This window comes from Callithrix jacchus, chromosome 2 (assembly GCF_049354715.1).
Source record: "Callithrix jacchus isolate 240 chromosome 2, calJac240_pri, whole genome shotgun sequence".
NCBI lineage: Eukaryota > Metazoa > Chordata > Mammalia > Primates > Cebidae > Callithrix > Callithrix jacchus.
The window spans coordinates 27,868,310-27,890,684 of NC_133503.1; the positions used below are offsets into that span (position 1 = coordinate 27,868,310).

Consider the following 22,375-nt stretch of genomic DNA (forward strand, 5'->3'; position numbering starts at 1 on the left):
GAAACCTCTCTTATTTTCTGCAGTCATTTAATGTTATGAATTTTCTCCTAAGAGAAGCTTTGGCTGCTTCACACAAATTTTGACATATTGTAGTTTTATTTTTCCTTAACTCAAAATATTTTCTAATTTCCCATTTGTCTGCTTTTTTGAGCCATAGATTATTTATCAGCATGTTGTACTCTGCTCTGTGTAATGGAGACACAGTTATTTGATCTAGTTCCAAAAAAACGCAGTACCTGAACCGCAGAGAACAGGACAATAACTATTATTAATCTGTAGTATTAATCACAGAACCAACTAAAAGCCATTTGTGGTGAATCCCTTGAACCCTGCTGGTATCATAGATTTGAAAGCTACTGTGAGAATTATGTAAATACTAAATGTATAATTCCTAGTAAAAGTCCCTGAAAATTCTATGTACTTAAGTGCATTTTTTTTTTGCAATCCTTTCCTCACAACTTTATTTTGCAATGTAAGCACCATATATCATATATTAATACAGGGAGAGAAGTTTCTAATATATTATAAAAGTTAATAATTTCATAAACAAATGGTTAATAAAATATAAAATCATACAATTTATGGTAACCTCTTTGCACTATTTAAACCATGAAAAACAAAATTTAAAGAAGAAAAAATACTAGCACTAGGTAAAAACATTATACATTTTTTCAAGCAGTGATAGTCTAATTTTTTGTAAATACTAGGTTTCTTTGTGTGTTAGCATTTTACAAATCAGTCGGATATTTGGGACTCACTTCTATCTTTTTTGCTTTTTCTTCCTTCATAATTAAATGTAAGAACTTTTGTATGCATTTAATCACTCATATTTGGTCAAGATCTTGACAAATTTATTGCTAGGATATTTTTATATCCCTACGAAAATTCTTGAGCTTTCTTCAAGACATTGCTAAGTTAGTTGGAAACAACTTGATCCTTTTGCTTTTAAGCACTAATTTTCTTTCCTACTGAGACAAAATCCTTCTTTGCATTCTGACAATGCTTGAAATATGAGGTTTTCTACCCTGGTTGGTGGGAACAGGCACTTTCCTCAATCATGCTTAAACATCAGCAACTGTTCTTTCAGGTGTTTTCTTTTTCTGGAGATGGGCAATTTCTTCACAGGCATGCATGATTAATAATCAGCTGTGTGCTGAAAGGGGACCTTCTGAAGATTTCTGGAGTTCTGGCTTTGCACATCTCTCCTCTTTCTCTGGCAGCATGCCCTGCAAATTCTATGCATTTTGGCTTCCTCTAATTTCCAACTCTGTGTGCTGAACTCAGGGAGACCACTGCATTTGATTTGAGTTTTTTTCTCCCTGCACCACACCCTAGTACCTTTACCCAGCCGAGGATGTCCTAGAGCTTACCTTATTTGCTTCTCCCAGGGATTTCTGTCCTTTGTATTTTTTTGACAAACTGTTTTCTTAAGTGCTCATACCTCTCACTGAGTTTTGATAAGAATCAAATCATAAAAATGATTTGTAAACCACAAATTTTGTGTAGTCATTATATTGTTTTACTACTATATGATAATCAACTGAAACTTACTAGCTGAGTGCTACAGAATATCTTACATTTTTTACATTAGCATCATAACTTATATCTAAAATATAATTTAAAATAAGGTAGCAATGCTGAATGCATTATGTGGTACGACTATATGGAAATTCAAGTTGATCTTAATGGTAAGAAAAATTACTTTGTACTGTAAAGACTGCTCTTCCACGATCTGAAACTCAGAGGCTCAGATGTTTCTGTTGCATGTTTTTGTCTCATGAATACCCTAATTATTATCATCTAGTTATTATTCTTTATTTATTCTTATTCAGTGAAACAACTCTGTGATGATATCTTCCTACTGTTTTCTCCACTAGAAATTCACCTGATTGCTGAGAAGCGAGTGCAATGTATCAGTTTTTACTTACTTGAAGAATACGTTGGTTTACATTATGTAAATAACTTTGGGGTGTCTTTCTTTTTATGTTACAGATATTTGAAGTGTGGGGGTAAGACTTGCAATAATTTCCCTTAAGGTAAGGACGTTTTCATTTTTTCGGTTTCCATTTGTTCGGAGCTACCTATAAAAAGCACATTAAAAGGACTTTTTCTGAGAAAGTTGACCTATTCAAAATTTGAATTATGAGGAATGTTTGTCTGCTACTAATGAGGCAAGTTTTCTAAGACAAGTTTTCTGTATCTCCTCCTCAAAAATTTCTTTCACATCACTGAAATTATAAAAGACTAAGATTTTGAATAAATGATAGTTTGTTTTTTCTTCATTTGCTCCATTTTCAGACACCTAATGAGTATATGCTAATGGATATGATTAGGCTTTGTGTCCCACCCAAATCTCATCTTGAATTGTAATCATCCTCACATGTCAAGGGAGAGACCAAGTGGAAGAAATTGAATCATGGGGGCGGTTCCTCCATGCTGTTCTCTTGATACTGAGTGAGTTCTCACGAGATCTGATGGCTTTATAAATCTTTAGTAGTTCCTCCTGTGTTCATTCTCATTTCTGCCGCTTTGTGAGAAGGTTGCCTTGCTCCTCTTTGCCTTCTGCCGTAAATGTGAGTTTCCTGAGACCTCCCTAGCCGTGCTGAACTGTGAGTCAAGTAAAACTCTTTCCTTTATAAATTACCCTCTCTTCGGCAGTTCTTTATAGCTGTATGAAAACAAACTAATACCCTAATGAAGAAAAATTAAGATTAATTTTTTTGCAAAATACTGTAAATTTTATTATGTACTTGCTTAATATTAAATATCTCATAAGGATAATTCTATCAAAGCTCATGAAGACAATAGGAAGAGAAGAATGCAAAGTGGCGTTTCAATGGCCTCAATTTACCAGTTGCTTAGTAAGCCAAGAATATGAATAGGAAGTAAATATAAGCTACCATAAATCAAAATATGGATAGATTGATTGAAAATGAGGTGAAAGACAGTATCAGGCAAACATCTTCATTAGATGTTATGTCTGAGAAGACACTCCTGTCATTCAGATTTGTTTATAAGTCCAATGGGAAAAAAATGATGGAACATGCTGACTTACATGGAACTAAAAGTTGATGCTGATTGAGGATCAGTTTAGCCCATCTAAATCAAGGGTCTGTGTCTATTTAAGGCCAGAACAAGTGGTTATTCCGTGTAGTTAAGCAATGAAACCTGTTCATGGGTAAGTGGTGAGGCTTTGTTACTATTTTGACCAAGTAGACTGGATTTGGTAAATGACAGCAAACATTAAATTCTTTTAGTATCTGTATAATGGCAGATTATTTTCTTTTTATATTTATTTTTATACATAGCAAATTAAATGTCAAGTAAACCAAGAAAAATGATTGATTTCTCTCTGGAAAATAGAACAGAAATTATAAAGAGCTCTCAAAGCATTAAACTAAATGTCCAAAGGCTGTAGCGGCAGACTCCATGGAAAACTATGTTCAAATTGGTGCAGATTGCCATATCAATGCAGCACATGTCCCATTATTAACCGCACAGCTCAAATACAGCAGGAACGGCACATCTGTGCAGTAACAGGTAAATTGAAAGAAAAGAATAACTTAAATTTTGGCACCTCTTTATTTAAATTGGAGAACTTTTAATCTTTTTATAATCCTCTTTTTTTCTTTGGATAGATGGGTTAAAATATGTGATTAGGAGATGAAGATTTCAATCTAAATTATAATTATTTCCTACATCTGTTCTGATACATTTAGAATGGTTTGTGCTTGTAAATTAGGTGTTAATGAAATAAAAATGTTGTAACCATGTGGAACATAAGAATTGCAATTGACTGAAGAAGATTCTCTAAATTCTCCAAGGAGACTCGACTGCAAAGAAAACTCTCATGTGCTACCTACTATACACAAAATTATGTCTTTATACACTTAACTGTTAAATTTAAAGTAAAAACCTAAAAATTGCCAAAGGGAAGCATTACTAAGAACTGCCGTTTAAAGACAAGCATTCTACTTTTATTACTTTGTCTTTATTTCTGAACCATTTAGCTGAACACTGTATAAAAGACATAATATTTTACGGCCTTCTAGACCCACTCCATAGGGATAGAGGCTGAGAAATGTGCCAAATCATCCTTAGAAGGTGAGCTGGTAGCAGTGATGGTCTGCTCTTTTTAATGTTCTGGTCACACGCTCCAGATTGTTGTCATGCAATAAATTCTACTTCTGCTAACTAGAGGATATTGCAGTTATATTTTTGTTAAAAAAATGCCCAATTTAATACAATTTATATTTAAGTGATATATATTTGTATTAAAGGGATGAATTGAATAAAACTGCAACTATATCATTCCTAGGAAAGCCTTCCAGCACAATTCGGTATTAGTTTTATTAAGATGATTACTGAAAAACAGAATTTTAAGAAATATGCAGTTATAATACTGTATAAATTGCAGATAACTATTATAAAATTGTTTTCATATATCCCCAGGAACTTAATTCCAATTTGTCTTTTATTATGGGCAAAATACCTACTAAGTGTTTTGTGGAAATATGTTTAATACTCTGATATTACTTGAATATTGCTAATTAACGAATACATTTGAAAAATAACAAAGAATTTACACTTGACAAAATAAATTGCTACCAAATTCAGAGACAATTTGACTAATTATGGCTATATTCAAATTCCAGGATAACATACTAAGATTTATTTAGATAAAACATCAATACAATTTTAATTGTTAGAAATTTGAAATAAGCTTACTTGAACTTTACTCCATGTTGTGAATGTATATAGCTTTTCTTTTTTTTGTTTTATTTATTTTTTATTGCATTTTAAGTTTGGGGGTACATGTGCAGAACATGCAAGATAGTTGCATAGATACACACATGGCAGTGTGTTCTGCTGCCTTCCTCCCCTTCACCCACATTTGGCATTTCTCCCCAAGCTACCCCTCCCCAGCTCCCCCCAACTGCTGTCCCTCCCCTATTCCCCCCAATAGACCCCAGCGTGTAGTACTCCCCTCCCTGTGTCCATGTGTTCTCATTTTTCATCACCCACCTATGAGTGAGAATATGCGGTATTTCATTTTCTGCTCTTGTGTCAGTTTGCTGAGAATGATGTTCTCCAGATTCATCCATGTCCCTACAAAGGACACAAACTCATCATTTTTGATTGCTGCATAATATTCCATGGTGTATATGTGCCACATTTTCCCAGTCCAGTCTATCATCGATGGGCATTTGGGTTGGTTCCAGGTCTTTGCTATTGTAAACAGTGCTGCAGTGAACATTCGTGTGCATGTGTCCTTATAGTAGAACGATTTATAGTTCTTTGGATATATACCCAGTAATGGGATTGCTGGGTCAAATGGAATTTCTATTTCTAAGGCCTTGAGGAATCACCACACTGTCTTCCACAATGGTTGAACTAATTTATACTCCCACCAGCAGTGTAAAAGTGTTCCCATTTCTCCACATCCTCTCCAGCATCTGTTGTCTCCAGATTTTTTAATGATCGCCATTCTAACTGGCGTGAGATGGTATCTCAATGTGGTTTTGATTTGCATCTCTAATGACCAGTGATGATGAGCATTTTTTCATATGTTTTTTGGCCTTATGTATGTCTTCTTTTGTAAAGTATCTGTTCATATCCTTTGCCCATTTTCGAATGGGCTTGTTTGTTTTTTTCCTGTTAATCTGTTTGAGTTCTTTGTAAATTCTGGATATCAGCCCTTTGTCAGATGGGTAAACTGCAAAAAATTTTTCCCATTCTGTTAGTTACCGATTCACTCTAGTGACTGTTTCTTTTGCCATGAAGAAGCTGTGGAGTTTGATTAGGTCCCATTTGTCTATTTTGGCTTTTGTTGCCAATGCTTTTGGTGTTTTGGTCATGAATTCCTTGCCTACTCCTATGTCCTGAATGGTTTTGCCTAGATTTTCTTCTAGGGTTTTTATGGTGCCAGGTCTTATGTTTAAGTCTTTAATCCATGTGGAGTTAATTTTAGTGTAAGGTGTCAGGAAGGAGTCCAGTTTCTGCTTTCTGCACATGGCTAGCCAGTTTTCCCAACACCATTTGTTAAACAGGGAATCCTTTCCCCATTGCTTGTTTTTGTCAGGTTTATCAAAGATTATATGGTTGTAGATGTGTTGTGTTGCTTCCGATGCCTCTGTTCTGTTCCATTGGTCTATATATTTTCAAATAAAAATTCCCTATTTAAGTAGATTAAATAGAATTCATATATTTCAGGTGAGACATCAGCTAAGAGAAACTTGTAACTAATTCTCATCATGATTGATGAATTATTATGTAAGCAATTTTCTCCAATGGAGGGAAACCTTCCAAGTGCATCTTATTTTACTGTTGGATTTGTCATTGTTCTCTATGTTCTTATTTACTTTCTTAAGTGCTTTGTGTTATTTGTTTTTCTCTTTGAAGAAGACAAACGTATTAATATTGTCAAAAATAAGTCTTCAATTTATTCCTTATGTGATTCTTAAACATTTTTATGTGTTAAATTTTTCAATATCTTTACTGCTATTAAAAATGTGGATGAGGAAGATATCTGAATATAATTATTGACTAGTAAGTTGAAGATTGATTTGTAGACAAACTGCATAAATAAAAGTAATAACACCAATACTTATGGCAATATTTGGCTACTTGATTATTTTGTTGTTCTGATACATAGAAACTCAGTTTTGTAATCCCTGCCAAGCCCTTAAAGCTAAATGGTGGGATTTCAAATTATGTTATCTAACCTTAAGGTATTTTTTAAATTATTAATTTCCTAGGTTTGTGTTTGCTTTTTCAGCTCTGCCAGAGAAAGACACACTTTTGCCAGTAAAATATATGTAAAAATTGATAGCCAGGATAAAGGATATTTAATTATAATATTTGTTTTTAAAAAATATTGCTAATAAAAATTTTGTATTGAAAAATATAGATAGATACAAGTCCTTATATTTTTAACAATTCTTGATCCTGCAAAACAATAAAAATACATTAATTCATTTGAAGGACTTAAATATGTAGCCTGATGAGCAAATTCCCTTTTACTCTAAGGATGAACACTATTTCTCCCTTTTCATGATTTTTTTCCAGAATTTGGGCCTAAAATTGAGGAACTATTTTAAAAACTCCGTCACTCATGAGAAACTCTCACTCTAATCTTACAGATCTCATTTCTTTATGATTGCTTGAATTGTCAGGCCATTAAAAATACAATCATTCCCAAAGACTTTATTGTTGATACATTTTCCTAAATATATCAAAGAATGAGAGAATAAAAGCTACACATTTTAAGCACTTAGGTCAACTAATCCCCTTTGGCATTCTTTCTTGCCCATGTTTGCTAACTTGACTTATGAATCAGGTTTTGTTAGTTACCTGGGCTATTCTTCCAGATATCACCCTATGGCTAATATATAGATCTGAGATAGTTTTATGTTCAAGCAAATTAGTCATTATCTGAATTTGAAAAATGACAAAAAAGGCTTATGGTCTTAAATTGTTATTTATATTTGAACTTAGACCATTTATTTGCTCTAAAAGTTGAAAATCATTCCAACTGAAAAGATAACTTTAAAATTCTAATCAATACAATCACATATATACTTTTCCAAGAAATAACTTGATTACAAAAAAGTAAAAGGTCATTACTATATAAATTTACAATTTTAATTTATTCCTATGTTATCAGACTTGATTTTTACCATACCCTCTCATTGCTTCTTCAAATTAAACCTTTTTATTCTTTTTTTCTGAGACAGCGTCTCACTCTGCTGCCCAGGCTGGAGTGCAGTGGCATGGTCTTGGCTCACTGCAACCTCTGCCTCCTGGGTTCAAGTGATTCTCATGCTTCAGCTTTGGAATAGCTTGGACTACAGGCACATACCACCACACCTAGCTAATTTAAAGTCTTATTATGGTTTTAAAGTTGATTTGAACAAATGCGGCCTTTATGACTCATAAAAATGTATCACTTCTAGAGACCCATCTGAGATTTATACTCATAGAATGTTTTCTAATGGTAATATAAAGTAAAGGTTACTCTAGCAACAACAAAAAGAAAAAAAGTACTTAAAACCATTACTGAAATATCTTATCTGGTATGCTATGAGTATTCCAAGCATTATTTATGAATGTCTCTTAAAATATATTTATTAGATCAATAATTCACTCTGAAGAGCTCTTGAATGACATTTTTAATTAGTTGTAGCACAATGATGGAACTACTATTTAATCATTGTTTCACAAGTAAACATGAGACAATTTAACTGCCAATTTCAAGCAAATTATTCAGCATGTTTCATGTGATTTCTTTTGTCTGTAAAATGGAGGTTTTCTTTCTACATTAAACAAATCTTTGAAAAAAAATGTGTTACACAGTATTTAAGCACTGTCTTCTCTATATGTGTTTAATATTACAGAGGATGAACAATGACTAATGGGTATTAATCAAAATAAATAAAAATTATGAAGCAGAAATGACTAAATTCTCATAATTCATGTATAATAGCTTTGGGGTCAGAAAGGAAAAAATCAAAACAGTAACATACATTTTTACCTTCCAATTTGAGATAACTGTACCTACATTTCTTAAATAGCTCCAAAGAAATTTTATGTACCCTAGTAAGTTGGGGTAATCTTATAAGAGGAATTTCCCTAAACATTAATCTAACTTTCTCCTTTTCTTTCCCCAACATAGATTAAACATTTTTCTCTTGTTATTTCTTCCATGTGGTTGAGAAATTACGTGTCTTAAATTTGGTAGAAAAACGTTTGTGTTCTTGAAGGTGGCTTTCTGCTGTTCCTCTAACCCACTTAAATAAGCATTACATCATTTCCCTCATCTGTCTTATTTTATTTTTTCAGTTATTTACCACTTTTTCTTTATATAGCTACTATTTTTTTTAAATGAATGCATATGAACACATTACTAAAATCTTGGAAAGTTCTGAGACCCTCAAGAATTACAAACAAGTTGTATTTCTAATGTTTATATGTTAGATTGATTATTGGTACTTAGATTATATTGCCTATGAAACAAGTATTACAAATATGTTAGTTCCCCAGGTTCTATTGCAAAATACTAACATAACAATATACTGAATAAGATTTCACATTAGAACTTACTTTTTTTTAAAAAAAAAGTTGACTATTCCATTTCTTCCAAGCATTAGATGAGCTATTCAGATTCACTTTTTTAAAAATGTGTATATATACATATATATGTGTATATACACACATACATATGTAACACTGAATATTATGCAAGTGCTAAAATTCTAGAATTTCAATTAACAATAAGCTAAAGTTTTAAAGGATTAACAGTCCTGCCATTTTTTTCACATTTTGCTGAAGTTCTATTATTAGCTACTCTGGGAGGTTTTCTTACTTTGGGTCCCACTAAGTCATTTGAAAACTATGAGAAACAGGGCTGGGCGCGGTGGCTCAAGCCTGTAATCCCAGCACTTTGGGCGGCCGAAGCGGGTGGATCACGAGGTCAAGAGATCGAGACCATCTTGGTCAACATGGTAAAACCCCGTCTCTACTAAAAATACAAAAAATTAGCTGGGCATGGTGGCGCGTGCCTGTAATCCCAGCTACTCAGGAGGCTGAGGCAGGAGAATTGCCTGAACCCAGGAGGCGGAGGTTGTGGTGAGCCAAGATCGCGCCATTGCACTCCAGCCTGGGTAACAAGAGCGAAACTCCGTCTCAAAAAAAAAAAAGAAAACTATGAGAAACAAAATTGTAATTTCAGGCTTTCAATTTGTCTTCGAGTTTATAAAGCGATATTCCAGGGAGAAGCTGCAACTAGTGTTTTGTAGCTTCCCTTTTCAATTTTACATGGTTAAAAATGTTTAGGAACTTAGAATCTATACATGCGCCAAAGAAAGATCTCTGAAAAAATGGACATTTTTGGCCAGACATGGTGGCTCATGCCTGTGATCCCAGCACTTGGTGAGGCTGTGGTTAATGCATCATCTGAGGTCAGCAGTTCGAGACCAGCCAGACCGACATGGTGAAACGCCTTCCCTGTTGAAAATACAAAATAAGCTAGGAGTGATGGTGCCTGCCTGTAATCTCATCTACTTGGAAAGCTGAGGCAGGATAATCTCTTGAATCCAGGAAGTGGAAGTTGCAGTGAGCTGAGATCACAACATTGCACTTTAGCCTGGGCAACAACAGCGAAACTTTATCTTAAAAAAAAAAAGAAAAATAGTCATTTTTGCTCTTTTGAAAAGGCACCAATATTTTATTCAGTTTATTTCCATTACAAAAGAATGTTGTCAAACGTAATGTCCTATAGTGCAATCAACATGTTTAATTTTGTTATTTTTCTTCTCCAACTTAGCAAAGTAAATGGCCAACTAGCAAAGTCATCACATAACCTATAATCATTCGATTAGCACTGAACTTACGAGTACTAAGTGCACATTTAAATAAAAAGTGATAGTAATTTTATTGCAATAATAATAAATATGTTTATCAATCAAAACAAGGCATGGAATCATGTAAAATAATTTTGTGTACTCTTTTTAATTTTATAATATCTATTCTTCTGTATTTCAGATATTAGACTTCGGGGTGTTACACATGTTACGTAAAAGTATTTTTCTTCAAGCACAAAATACAAATACTTTATATTTCACAAAAGCATCTCTGGACAATTAGTACCCTGTTTTGTTCCTTTTGCATTCATTCTTAGGTAATTTGTTCCTCTCCTAATATCCTTAATACTTGTAAATGGTGGGGTTGACAACACTTAGTGATGTGGTGGAAATTTCAGTACTTGTGGCAGTGTTTTTCTACAGGTTAGATAGCTGCTATGAGCACTGTACTTCTCTGTTCTCATTCTAGGCATTAGCTTTCCCTTGTGCTCTTTGGCAATGTGTACAACCTGCACCATTACAACAGCTCTTCGCCGATGTCCCTCTTCACATTCAGTGTTGATTCTTTTCTGGTTTTATTCTTGCGTACTTACTGCATTTTTATAACATAAAAATCTTAAAAATGATTAAAAATAAAGCTAAAACAAGAATAAATTTACTATAAAATATTTTTAAATATAAAAATTAAGATAAAGTACAATGTCTTTAAAATACTGTTACTCATGTAATATTTTTAGATAAATTGTAGTTTACTTTTAGACATATCTCATTGATTATTAAAATCAGAAAATAATTTTAAGCACATGACATGAAATAACACCTATGCAGGCGATTTTAAAACTGCACTGTCATATAAAGCATATACAAACTGGAAAGTTGATAATAGCTACATATTTTAGAAGCTTTAAAAAAGTCTCTTAATGATGAGAGACTGGGATGCTGGCAATGAAGACAGAGCAATAGGTACTATTACCTATTTCAAGTTTTGAAAATAGAACTAAATAATTATAATAAAATAATTATAAAATCCACTGTTAATTAATTAGAAAGGAACACATGCCATATATGAATGACTCAGAAAATAAAATTAAGTTTTTCATGGCTTTACTTTTTTTTCCTCTTTTTTGCTGTTTTCTCTTCTGCTTTCAGCCAAAATTGTGGAGTTACTCAGTGCCTATTTCCGGGCCTCTTCTTTTTTTTAGGGAGACTGTCTCACTAGGTGCCTCATCCAATTTTATGGCTTCTAAACAATGATCTGTTTGTTGCATTGCCAGCCTGACCTAACTCCTGAGTTAGAGATTTTGTGCCAACTCAACCTCTCTATTGGATGTTGTCTTCATCAGTCCAGCCTGTCAGTTCTATCTAAAGAATAGAGGTATCCATTTTGCCAGCATCCCAGTTTAGGTGAGCACCCTCTTTCTTTTGGCAATAGCCTTTTGATCTACCCGGCTTCCAGAACTCTTGCTTCTTTGCACCTTGGCACTTGCTCTTCTCCTTGCAAGAAAGTTCTTACCCTGGCTCGCCATTGAATCTCATCCTTCAGATCTTTTAACTCCTCCTAGAAGACTCCCCAGACCAGTTCCCTACTCAAAGTCATTCTTGATTACAACACTTTTTTTCCATTTCCTTTCCTTTTGTATGTAGTACTAATTATTATCAGCAATTACTTAATTTATTTTTTACTTTTATTTACTTATTTACTTCTATATTTTCAGCCTCCTAAACTTGATTAAGAGCTACAGGTAGATAAAGTCCTTGTTGATCTACTCTATTTCCAGCATCCAGCAAATCCTTGGTATATGAAAACTACTTAACTACTTCATGGGTGCATGCCTCTTTGGGCAGTATTTATTGCAGTAGTTTTGAAATAGCTTTAAAAGTGTTAAAACAGTTATTCGAATGATTTAACTGGAAAACAGATAAGCTGCTCTGTTGTTATCGAAATAACGTAGTGGCTAACAAGCCTCAGTCACATTGTTTACCTGTCCCTTGCAGAATCCTCATGAGATCCGCACCAGTATTATGTTAACTGGTGAAACCATAGTGCTCCTCAGACACTATTGACAATTCCTCTACTATTACGGTACTATGGCTAAATACTCATAGTGCTAGTAGGACAGCATAGTAGCAATGCATACAATTTGGAGTCAGAAGATTTGGGAACTATTTACAATTTTACTACTCTAATAGCTGTATTTGATTATTACAGAGCAAACCAAATTTGTAACTAACAGCAAATCATTGCAATGATAGCAGAAAGGGCTAAGTTAATAAACGGATCACCACTTTTCACACAGCAAAATCATCTTTAAATATTAGATTCTTTTTTTTTTTTTTTTCTGGAGATGGAGTCTTGCTCTGTTTCCCAGGCTGGAGTGCAATGAGGCAATCTCAGGTCACTGCAACCTCTGCCTCCTGGGTTCAAGTGATTCTCCTACCTCAGCCTCTTAAGTAGCTGGGATTATAGGCATGAGCTACCATGTCTGGTTAATTTTTTGTATATTTTGTAGAGATGGATTTCACTATGTTGGCCAGGCTGGTCTCAAACTCCTGACCTCATGATTCACCTACCTTGACCTCCCAAAGTGCTGGGATTACAGGTGTGAGCCATCACACTGGCCAGATTCTATTTCTTTTTGTAACATGGCATTTTGTTTACAACTGATATGGGCCACTAGTAAATTAATGACTTTTCTCCAAATCAGTTCCTCCAGTAGTATCTCTTGTCAGTTATGATAACATTGTTTATCCAGTCATTAGGTGAGAAACCTTGGAATCATCTGTGACACAGTCATTCAGCCTCATCTTTCCTAGAAAATCAATCAAAGCTCCTGAAATTAACTTAATATATTTTAAACCCATCATTTCTGCTGACACCTCTCTAGTCCATGATAACATTATCTTTCAGATGAATTAATGCAATACACTCTTAATTAACTTGCCTGAATATACAATGTTCCTACCCCTGACAAGTCTGTAGTCCATACAGCTACTATCTTAATAAAATCTAAATTAGGCAATGTTAAACCCATGCTTTAATCTTTTGTGTTTCTAATATTTTAATGTGCATTGAAGCTGCTTGGGAATATTTCTAAAGTGCTCTTGATTTAGAAGCTCTGGGATAGAGTCTGAAATTCTGTATTTCTAGCAAATTCCCCGATAATGCTAGTGCTATCAGTCCATGCATGCTACTTTGAATAACAAGGAATAGATGATTCTAAGCTATACTGGAATAAATATTAAAACCTGTATCCAATTTATACATGGTCTCCTCCTTGCCTATAAGGAGGGGATCATCTCTTTCCACTTTCCCTCTCAGTCTCTACATTCTGACCCTGCATTTGGTTTCATGAAGGCAGGAAGCTAATTTCCACCCCAGAGTCTTTGCACAAGTTCTTCCATCTGTTTGGAATACCACACCTCCTACCCAATATTCACCCTTGCTTAGACAATTTCCACTCATATTGTAGATGTCTCAGCTTAACGCTTACTTCATGGAAACTCCTGGAGGCTAAAAATGGCTCAGTTCTTTCTCTTTTAGCTTTCATTGCATCTCACTTTTCCTCCTCATTGCATATATTATAGTTGTGATTAAATAATTTATTATGTTATCAACAACCTAAATGACAAAAAGGAAATATCTCTACAAGGAATTTCTTTGGGAGTAGGCATTGCAATGGACATATGCATGCCATAGTATACTATACTATGTGTATATTCAGGGAAGTAAAGGAAGACAAGGTGTTTTAAAGAAAAATGAAGGATTACATAATTGTTTTGAGATAATTATCTTTGGCTACAAGTATTAATATCAAGAATGGTGTACACATTTGAATAGGCAGTTGTTAGGCAGATGTCTTTGCAGAAATATTTGTGTATGTGTGTGTGCATGTGTGTGTATGTGTGCGTGTGTGTGTGTGTGTGTGATTGAGTGAGAGAGATAGAGAGAATAAGAGTGTGTGTGTGTTGGTGAATGCCTTTGGGCAAGATTGTAGTTTTTGTAGTCCTTTTGTGATAGTTCTTGTTGTCAGGCATGTGACCCCTTTCTTTATGACCTTCCCTAGTACTGTTTGTCAGAGTTTCTCTCTTTTTCTCCTTCACTCATTTCTCCTAGAGAATTATCAGGGTTTTTAACACAAGTGACTCTGTTTTGATTCTTACAACTTTCATATTATCAATACTTGAATATCAGTAACCCCTCATAGATGTAAATTTATTAAAGCTAGTTTCTTTCCTCTGGTTCACTGCTCTATCCTCTGTATTATAGCAGAGTGGGCGATGTATTTCCTACCTCTAACCGTATAGTTGACAACCTCCAAATAGTTATTAACTGTAATTATTTATAATGATTACTTTTTTTCTTATTGGAATGGCAAGTTTTATCAGATTTAGGGATTAGGGGCCTGCTGGGGGCCCATATAGAGGTGCTGATGTCTGATGGAGAAAACAAAGAATTCTCTAATAATCATATCCATCAGTGGAAAACAAAATGATAGATGGGAGAGATGCTCTAAATCCTATGGAAATTGTCTAGTGCTTGATCTAGAAACAAACTATCTGCAGTTACTAAAAGTAGGGTGATGAGTTATAGGTAAGATAAGATGGGGGCTGGGGAAGCTACAGGTAAAAGCTGAGTGGAGAACCTATGGAGAGAATGGCGTCTGGACCATGCTTGGTTGGCTGCAATGGAATCAATGAAGTTATTTTAATTAAGAAAAGAAAATTGCCATAGTGGAAGAGATCCAAAGAGCCAAGAACAGAGTAAAGGCCACAATTATCCATGGCCCAAGGAGTGAAGTTGAGTTCTAGAAACTATGATCAAATCAAACAAGGGGAGAATTTGTCTCAAATGCCAGACTAAGATACAATGAGGTCAGAAGTATACACTTGAGGTGAGGTAGCTTTGAAAATTGAAGGGATGGAAATACTTGAGACCAGGCATCTGAGGTGAAGCCCCAGGATACTGCAGGACTGCAAGAGTTTTAATGACCATACCACAGCTGCGGGCAACAATTCTGATTCTGTAACCTTTCCACTAGAGAACAGTGTAGTTTGGGCATGACAAGGAGAGAGGGCAAGATGTCGTATAGGCTCAAAATAAGACTCCGTTGGTCAGAGCAGAGATGGATATTGTATCAGAGAACTCCATTTGCCTCAGTCAACCCTCTTGGATCCTCTACCAATCTCAAAGGAGAGTATTGTGTGGCCTGCTAGGATATGCTGATATCCTGATGAATCTGGAAAATTTTTGAACTAATGGAACCTGACCCTTCTTTTCTACTTTCTGTATCCATAACCTTTCTCCTAGTACGTTTATTTTGTTTGTTTGTTTGTTTGTTTTTTAATTTTTTATTGGATTTTAGGTTTTGGGGTACATGAGCAGAGCATGCAAGACAGTTGCGTAGATACACACATGGCAGTGTGCTTTGCTTTTCTTCTCCCCTTCACCCACATTTGGCATTTCTCCCGAGGCTATCCCTCCCCACCTCCCCCTCCCACTGGCCCTCCCCTTTTCCCCCCAATAGACCCCTGTGTTTAGTACTCCCCTTTCTGTGTCCATGTGTTCTCATTTTTCATCACCCACCTATGAGTGAGAATATGCGGTGTTTCATTTTCTGTTCTTGTGTCAGTTTGCTGAGGGTCACGTTCTCCAGATTCATCCATGTCCCTACAAACGACATAAACTCATCATTTCTGATTGCTGCATAATATTCCATGGTGTATATGTGCCACATTTTTCCTATCCAGTCTATTATCAATGGGCATTTGGGTTGATTCCAGGTCTTTGCTATTGTAAACAGTGCTGCAATGAACATTCGTGTAAATGTGTCCTTATAGTAGAACGATTTATAGTCTTTTGGATATATACCCAGTAATGGGATTGCTGGGTCAAATGGAATTTCTATTTCTAAGGCCTTGAGGAATCGCCACACTGTCTTCCACAATGGTTGAACTAATTTACACTCCCACCAACAGTGTAAAAGTGTTCCTTTTTCTCCACATCCTCTCCAGCATCTGTTGTCTCCAGATTTTTTAATGATCGCCATTCTAACTGGCGTGAGATGGTATCTCAATGTGGTTTTGATTTGCATCTCTCTGATGACCAGTGATGATGAGCATTTTTTCATGATTGTTGGCCTCATATATGTCTTCTTTCGTAAAGTATCTGTTCATATCCTTTGCCCACTTTTGAATGGGCTTGTTTGTTTTTTTCCTGTAAATCCATTTGAGTTCTTTGTAAATTCTGGATATCAGCCCTTTGTCGGATGGGTAGACTGCGAAAATTTTTTCCCATTCTGTTGGTTGCCGATCCACTCTAGTGACTGTTTCTTTTGCCGTGCAGAAGTTTTGTTTGTTTTTTTGTTGGAGATCTCTACTGGATTTCTCAACCTTGCTTTTCAAAAATAAGCATCTGAATTGCCTGCCAGGCTTGTTATACTCCAGTTGCAACTCTCCTAAACACTCAGAATTTTGGATTCAATAGGTCTGGATGTGTTATCTGATATGCCAAATTGATATGCCCATTAGGTTTAGGTGCCGAGGTATATTTACTCAGTAAGGTTCCACAGTGACTCAATAGCAATTATTTATACTTGAATTCACAGTTCATTGTGAGGCTTTTACACATGATCAGTCATGCAATTAATATTCAACACACAGGCAATAATAACAGAGGGATAAGAAATTACAGCAGTGGCTCAGGGGACCAACACACCAGTAGACGAATCAGGTGGTTCCAGAAGACCTTTAGATCTGGTGGTAGTGGAAGGTCATTGCTTCTCCAAGCAGAGGTTCTGGTGGCAACTGTCAAGTTGAGAGAAGCTCTCAGAGTTCTGTTGGGCAGATGGGCAGACCCTTTTAAGGCCTCTGAGAAAAGGTCTTGTCCTGGCTTTTATGATTCTCCAAGATGGGCCTGTTTTCATTATCTCAGCCACCTGTCACTTTTGCCAGTTCCTTTCAAGTCTCCGGGGTACACAGAAAAAGTAGGTGTTATTTTCCCAGCTCAGTCTATTACATAATAAATGTTTATAGTTTGAGGGAGTAGGCAAACAACTTCACTGTGGGCTCAATGCTTCTTGACATGAGTGACTCCATTTTTAGATATTAAATTCACAAATCGTTGTGATTTATCAAGGTGCGGCTCAGTAATTTGCATTTTTAACAAGTTCCCAGTTGATGCTCATGCTGTTGGCCCAGAGCCACATTTCAAGAACAACTGTTTTAAACCTTCAATCCTACTATTCTGCCAAACTTGTCATCCCTAAGGCCAAAGGCCTGTTTAAGTAACATCAGATGAAGTCCCTTATCTGAAACACGCTAAAATTGAAGCTATTTTAGGGCATCTCAAACCAGGCAAAATGTCATCTGATGAAGATGGAAACTACTAGTTTCATATATTTTGGTCATCACCCAAAAAATTGCAGTATCAGTTAAGGTTTCTCTTTCAGTATCTCCCCAAGTGTGAGGATATTCCATTGCTTAAAAGTGTCTGTGAAAGAAGCATTAATATTTTTCAAGGATAATTTTCAATAAAGCACCTCTTCAAAAACTAAATTAGACTCTATTAGACTGCAGTATTCCTCTTACATCACATAGCATTCCATTTGCAGGGGAGATGTATATATGTATATATATGTGTATATATATATACACACACATATACATATATAGTGGTATCTTATTTAGGCAGTTTTTAACATAAGAGTAGAGGTGCTGGTTGCTAGAGTTACCTCATAGGTAATCTCATCTTAAATTCAATGGCTTGGCTTTGCATCTTGATTTAAGCCTTAAGTCAAACAATCTAAAGCCGAAAAATGACCACAGACTATTATTTTGCATTTTAGCCTATATTAGGGAGACATAATAGAGTCCACTGGAAGACGAGCTATGGAACATTCTTAAAAGCTGTTAGTCTTACATGCTGACTGATTGTTGAAAGAGGTCTTGTATTTTTAAGAGAGTAAATTTATTTTTAGAATTCAGAGCTTCTCAGTTTTCTTACTCAAAAGTGTTTGTGGTCATTTAAAATAGAGTAAGCATTCAATAGATTTGTTTGTGTTTTATCTTCCCTTTAATCACAAATAGAAAAGAGATTCTCCTCTATGTCACTTAGCAATTCTTCAACCAAGATCTTTCCAACCATATTACGCTAGACATGGTAATTTCTTAGATTTTACCAGCTTAATAGCCCTTAGTATTTGGAAAATAAAAAGTATTTGGAAAATAAAAAGTATCTGGAAAAAAACTCTCCTATAAATTCAAACTGTATCTCTTTTTATATATCACCTTTGAGAATATTTTCTGTAATATAAGAGATATTTTGAAATTAAGATTCATAGCCATTTAGTATTACCCTTATACATATAAACAAAAAATAGGGAAAATAGGTCTTTTATTCTATTTCAAACTTACAATTTGATTGCTGTGATAATGGATTTCCTTAACAGTTTTTGTTCAGCATCACATTTGGACCCTTTTGCACAAGACTAATTTAGACTGTTCTAACGGTTTGTTCAGTCACTTTACAATATGTTATATTTACCAATATTAGTATGTAATGATGAGTAAACTTCAGCCTGCCTACAAGGAGCTTAATATCTTTGTAGATTGATTTGCAGTGAAGATTTTCCAAATGCCAGAATTGAGTCCATTTGAAACCAAGCATAGAAAGGTTTGGACCCCATTTTTCTTAATGAATCCTTTTCCACTTTTTGACCAAAAAGTTTATTTTTATAAAATGACTCCTAGCCAATTGCTACAACTATTATACAGATATTTCAGTTACTCCTTCAGCTATTTCAGTTCACCCAGTTACTCCTGCTGCTGCTATAGCTACTTTGCCAGATCCAGCTTCTCTAATCACTTATTCTCTCTGGCCAATCTAGTCTCACAGGTCTTTCCAGCTGTCCTAGGTACTGCAATTAAACAAGATACTGTGGTGAACTAAGCTTCTCTTTCAAGTGCTGCCACTCTTCTTTCAAATGCACATTCCTTTCTTCAATTAGCTCAGCTACTCTGATTGAACCAAATATGGCTGATGAATTCAATTCTCGTCTTCAAGCCAGGTATTTTTGTTTCTCTAACTCTACTTTTACCCTTTATGACCTTCCTCTTTCATCTATTTATTTTCATATCTCATTTTCTCTTTGCCTTAAAACTAGAATTGGCTTCTTGCCCCGTGAATTTCTATTTCCTCTATCAGCTTAAGACTTACATATTCATCCTTCGTTTGTCCACCTTGGTAGAATGTGGCTGGAGCTCCTATTCTGATTTATTATTTATGCTTCTAGCTTCACCCTATTCAGATACCCATGTTCTTTATCTTCTTTCAGAAATGTATTTTCTGCCCTACTCCCCCCAATAAAAAGTAAAAGAAAAAAAATTAGCAGTAGGACCCTATTTCCACTTAAAATCTTACATGGATCCACCAAATTTAAAAAAGTCAAGTTAAAAATATTAATGTTCTGATAAAATGTCTTACCCTCTTGACTTCTGATTTTCTCTGCAAGTTAGTGCATAATGCAGAAGTGCAGAACACAATCTGAGAATTGTTGACCCAAGGAGTTTGTTAACTATATACCATATACAATGGTTCAAATTTAGGCCACTGCCTGTTTTTGCACAGCCTTTGAGTTAAGGCTAGGTGTAACATTTTAAATGATTGGAAAAATAAAAAGAATATTTCTTGACATGTGAAAAGTATTAATACTTCAGTCTGTGAATGAAGATGTATTGACACAGTCAGCTCATTTGCTTATGACTTACAGCTGCAGACACCCTGTGGCCCACTATGCCTAAAACACTATCTGTTCGTGTGTAGAAAAATGTTGTCAGATACTATTGCAGAATATGGGCTCTCACAGGTATTCATGCCTAGAAATCATAGTGCACTTCAAGAAATACAATGACATACAACTATTTTCAACCTCAAGTAACTAAGGAAAAAACAAAAACAGGAAGAAATTATATTTTCTAGTATGTGTAACACTGGAACCAAAGGCTTAAGAAATATCTGTGGCGAAGAAAATAAGAGCTTAAAGTTAAGGAAAATACATATGTTTTTATAATTCAGAAAAGAAAGCACCATTATTCAATTTTATCAGCAGAAATACTTTAGTCCAGTTCACTGAACATCAGTATTTTGAAGGCACATCATTACAGAAATTCTGAACCAAGGGCTCCTGATACTGACCTTCAACCCATTTTCTGACTCAGCTCTAATAGGGGCCAGAAAAAGATCCCAACTCATTTCACCTGTCAACTGCATCTTGCCTAAGGCTGACAGAACACTCAGGCTCTGCCTTAATCCATACCTTCTTTCTATCAGTGCTCAGTAAGTTAGAGAGAAATATAGCCAAACTGAAATTTATGTTGAAAATTAATACATTTAACAAATCTAGAAAATTTTGATTCAGATATTTGAGATGATTCTTAAAGAATAGGAGGCATTTTGACTAGTGGAAATTGGAATTGGAGTAATAATTTTGATAGAAGGTATAGCTTGAACAGAAACATACAGGTGGAAGAGTATGATTTGCACTCGAGAAATATATGTATTTCCAAGTGATTAAAACAAAGGGAACATATTAATTTGAAAATACAGGTTTAAATTATAATGTGAATCATCTTGAATGTGAAAATAATTTGACAAAGCAGTTGGATAACCTCTCAATTTTTTTAGGAAGTAAAAGGATCTGATCAGACTGGTGCTTTAAAATTACAATTTTTAATCTAGAAGAAATGGTTAAATTCCTGGAAACACAATATACCAAGATGTCATCAAGAAACCCTGAACAGACTAATATTGAGTTCCACATTTGAATCACTAATATAAAACCTACTAGCCAAAATAGCCTCATGCCAAATGGACTCACAGCCTAATTCTACCAAACATACAAAGAAGGGCTGGCACCAATTCTACTCAAACTCTTCCAAAAACTGGAGGAGGAGTGACCCCACCCTAACTCATTCCACAAAGCCAGTGTCAGCCCAATACCAAAACCTGGCAAAGACACAGTATATAAAGGGAAATTTCAGGTCAATATCCCTGATTAATGTGGATGCAGAAATCCTCAAAACACTAGCAAACTGAATCCAGCAGCATATCGAAAGGTTAGTTCACCATAATAAAGTAGGCTTCATTCCTTATATGCAAGGATGGTTCATCATAAGCAAATTAAAAATGTGATTTGTCACACAAATAGACTTAAAAGCAAAAACCATATGATGATTTCAATAGACACAGAAAAATCAATAAAATCCAATATCCCTCCATAATAAGAACTCTCAACAAACTAGGCATCAAAGGAACATCCTTCAAGATAATAAGAGCCACCATGACAAACCAACAGCCAATATCATACTGAATGGGCAAAAGACAAAAATGCCCACTTTTATCTCTGAAGTGAGAGGATCGCTTGAGCCTTAAAAGTTGAGGTTGCCATGAACCATGATCATGCCATTGCACGTTAGCTTGGGTGATGCAGCAAGACCCTGTCCTCCCCACCAAAACACACACACACACACACACACACACACACACACACACACACACCAGATGTTGGCAAAGCTGTGGAGAAAAACACTTTTATACTATTGGTGAGTGTGTGCAAATTAGTTCAGCCACTGTGAAAAGCCCATTAGAAATTTCTCAAAGAACTTAAAACCAGACTATCATTTGACCCAGCAATCCCCTTAACAGGTATATCTCCAAAAGAAAACGTATCATTCTACCAAAAAGAAATAGGCACCTGCATGTTCATCATAGCACTATTCATAATAGCAAAGATGTGGAATCAACCCAGGTGTCCATCCACAGTGGACCGGACAAAGAAAATGTATATACACACCCCGGGATACTATGTAGCCATAAAAAAAGAGTGAAATTCTGTCCTTTGCAGAAACGTGGATGCAGCTGGAGGACATTAGCCTAAGTGAATTAGGGTAGGAACAGAAAATCAAATACTGCATGTTCTCACAAGTGGGAGCCAAACACTGAGTACATATGGCCATAA

At 35.2% G+C, this 22,375-nt stretch overlaps 1 protein-coding gene across 3 annotated transcripts in view; it reads left to right on the forward strand.

Moving 5' to 3' along the window:
* Positions 1 to 22,375, forward strand: part of TENM2 (teneurin transmembrane protein 2) — a 3,966,312-nt gene that overhangs the window by 702,798 nt on the left and 3,241,139 nt on the right. For all 3 annotated transcript variants that reach the window (XM_078359011.1, XM_078359016.1, XM_054252473.2), the window contains exon 3: positions 1,993 to 2,036. The gene's annotated coding sequence lies outside the window, so the exon portion shown is untranslated. The remainder of the gene's footprint in view (positions 1 to 1,992; positions 2,037 to 22,375) is intronic.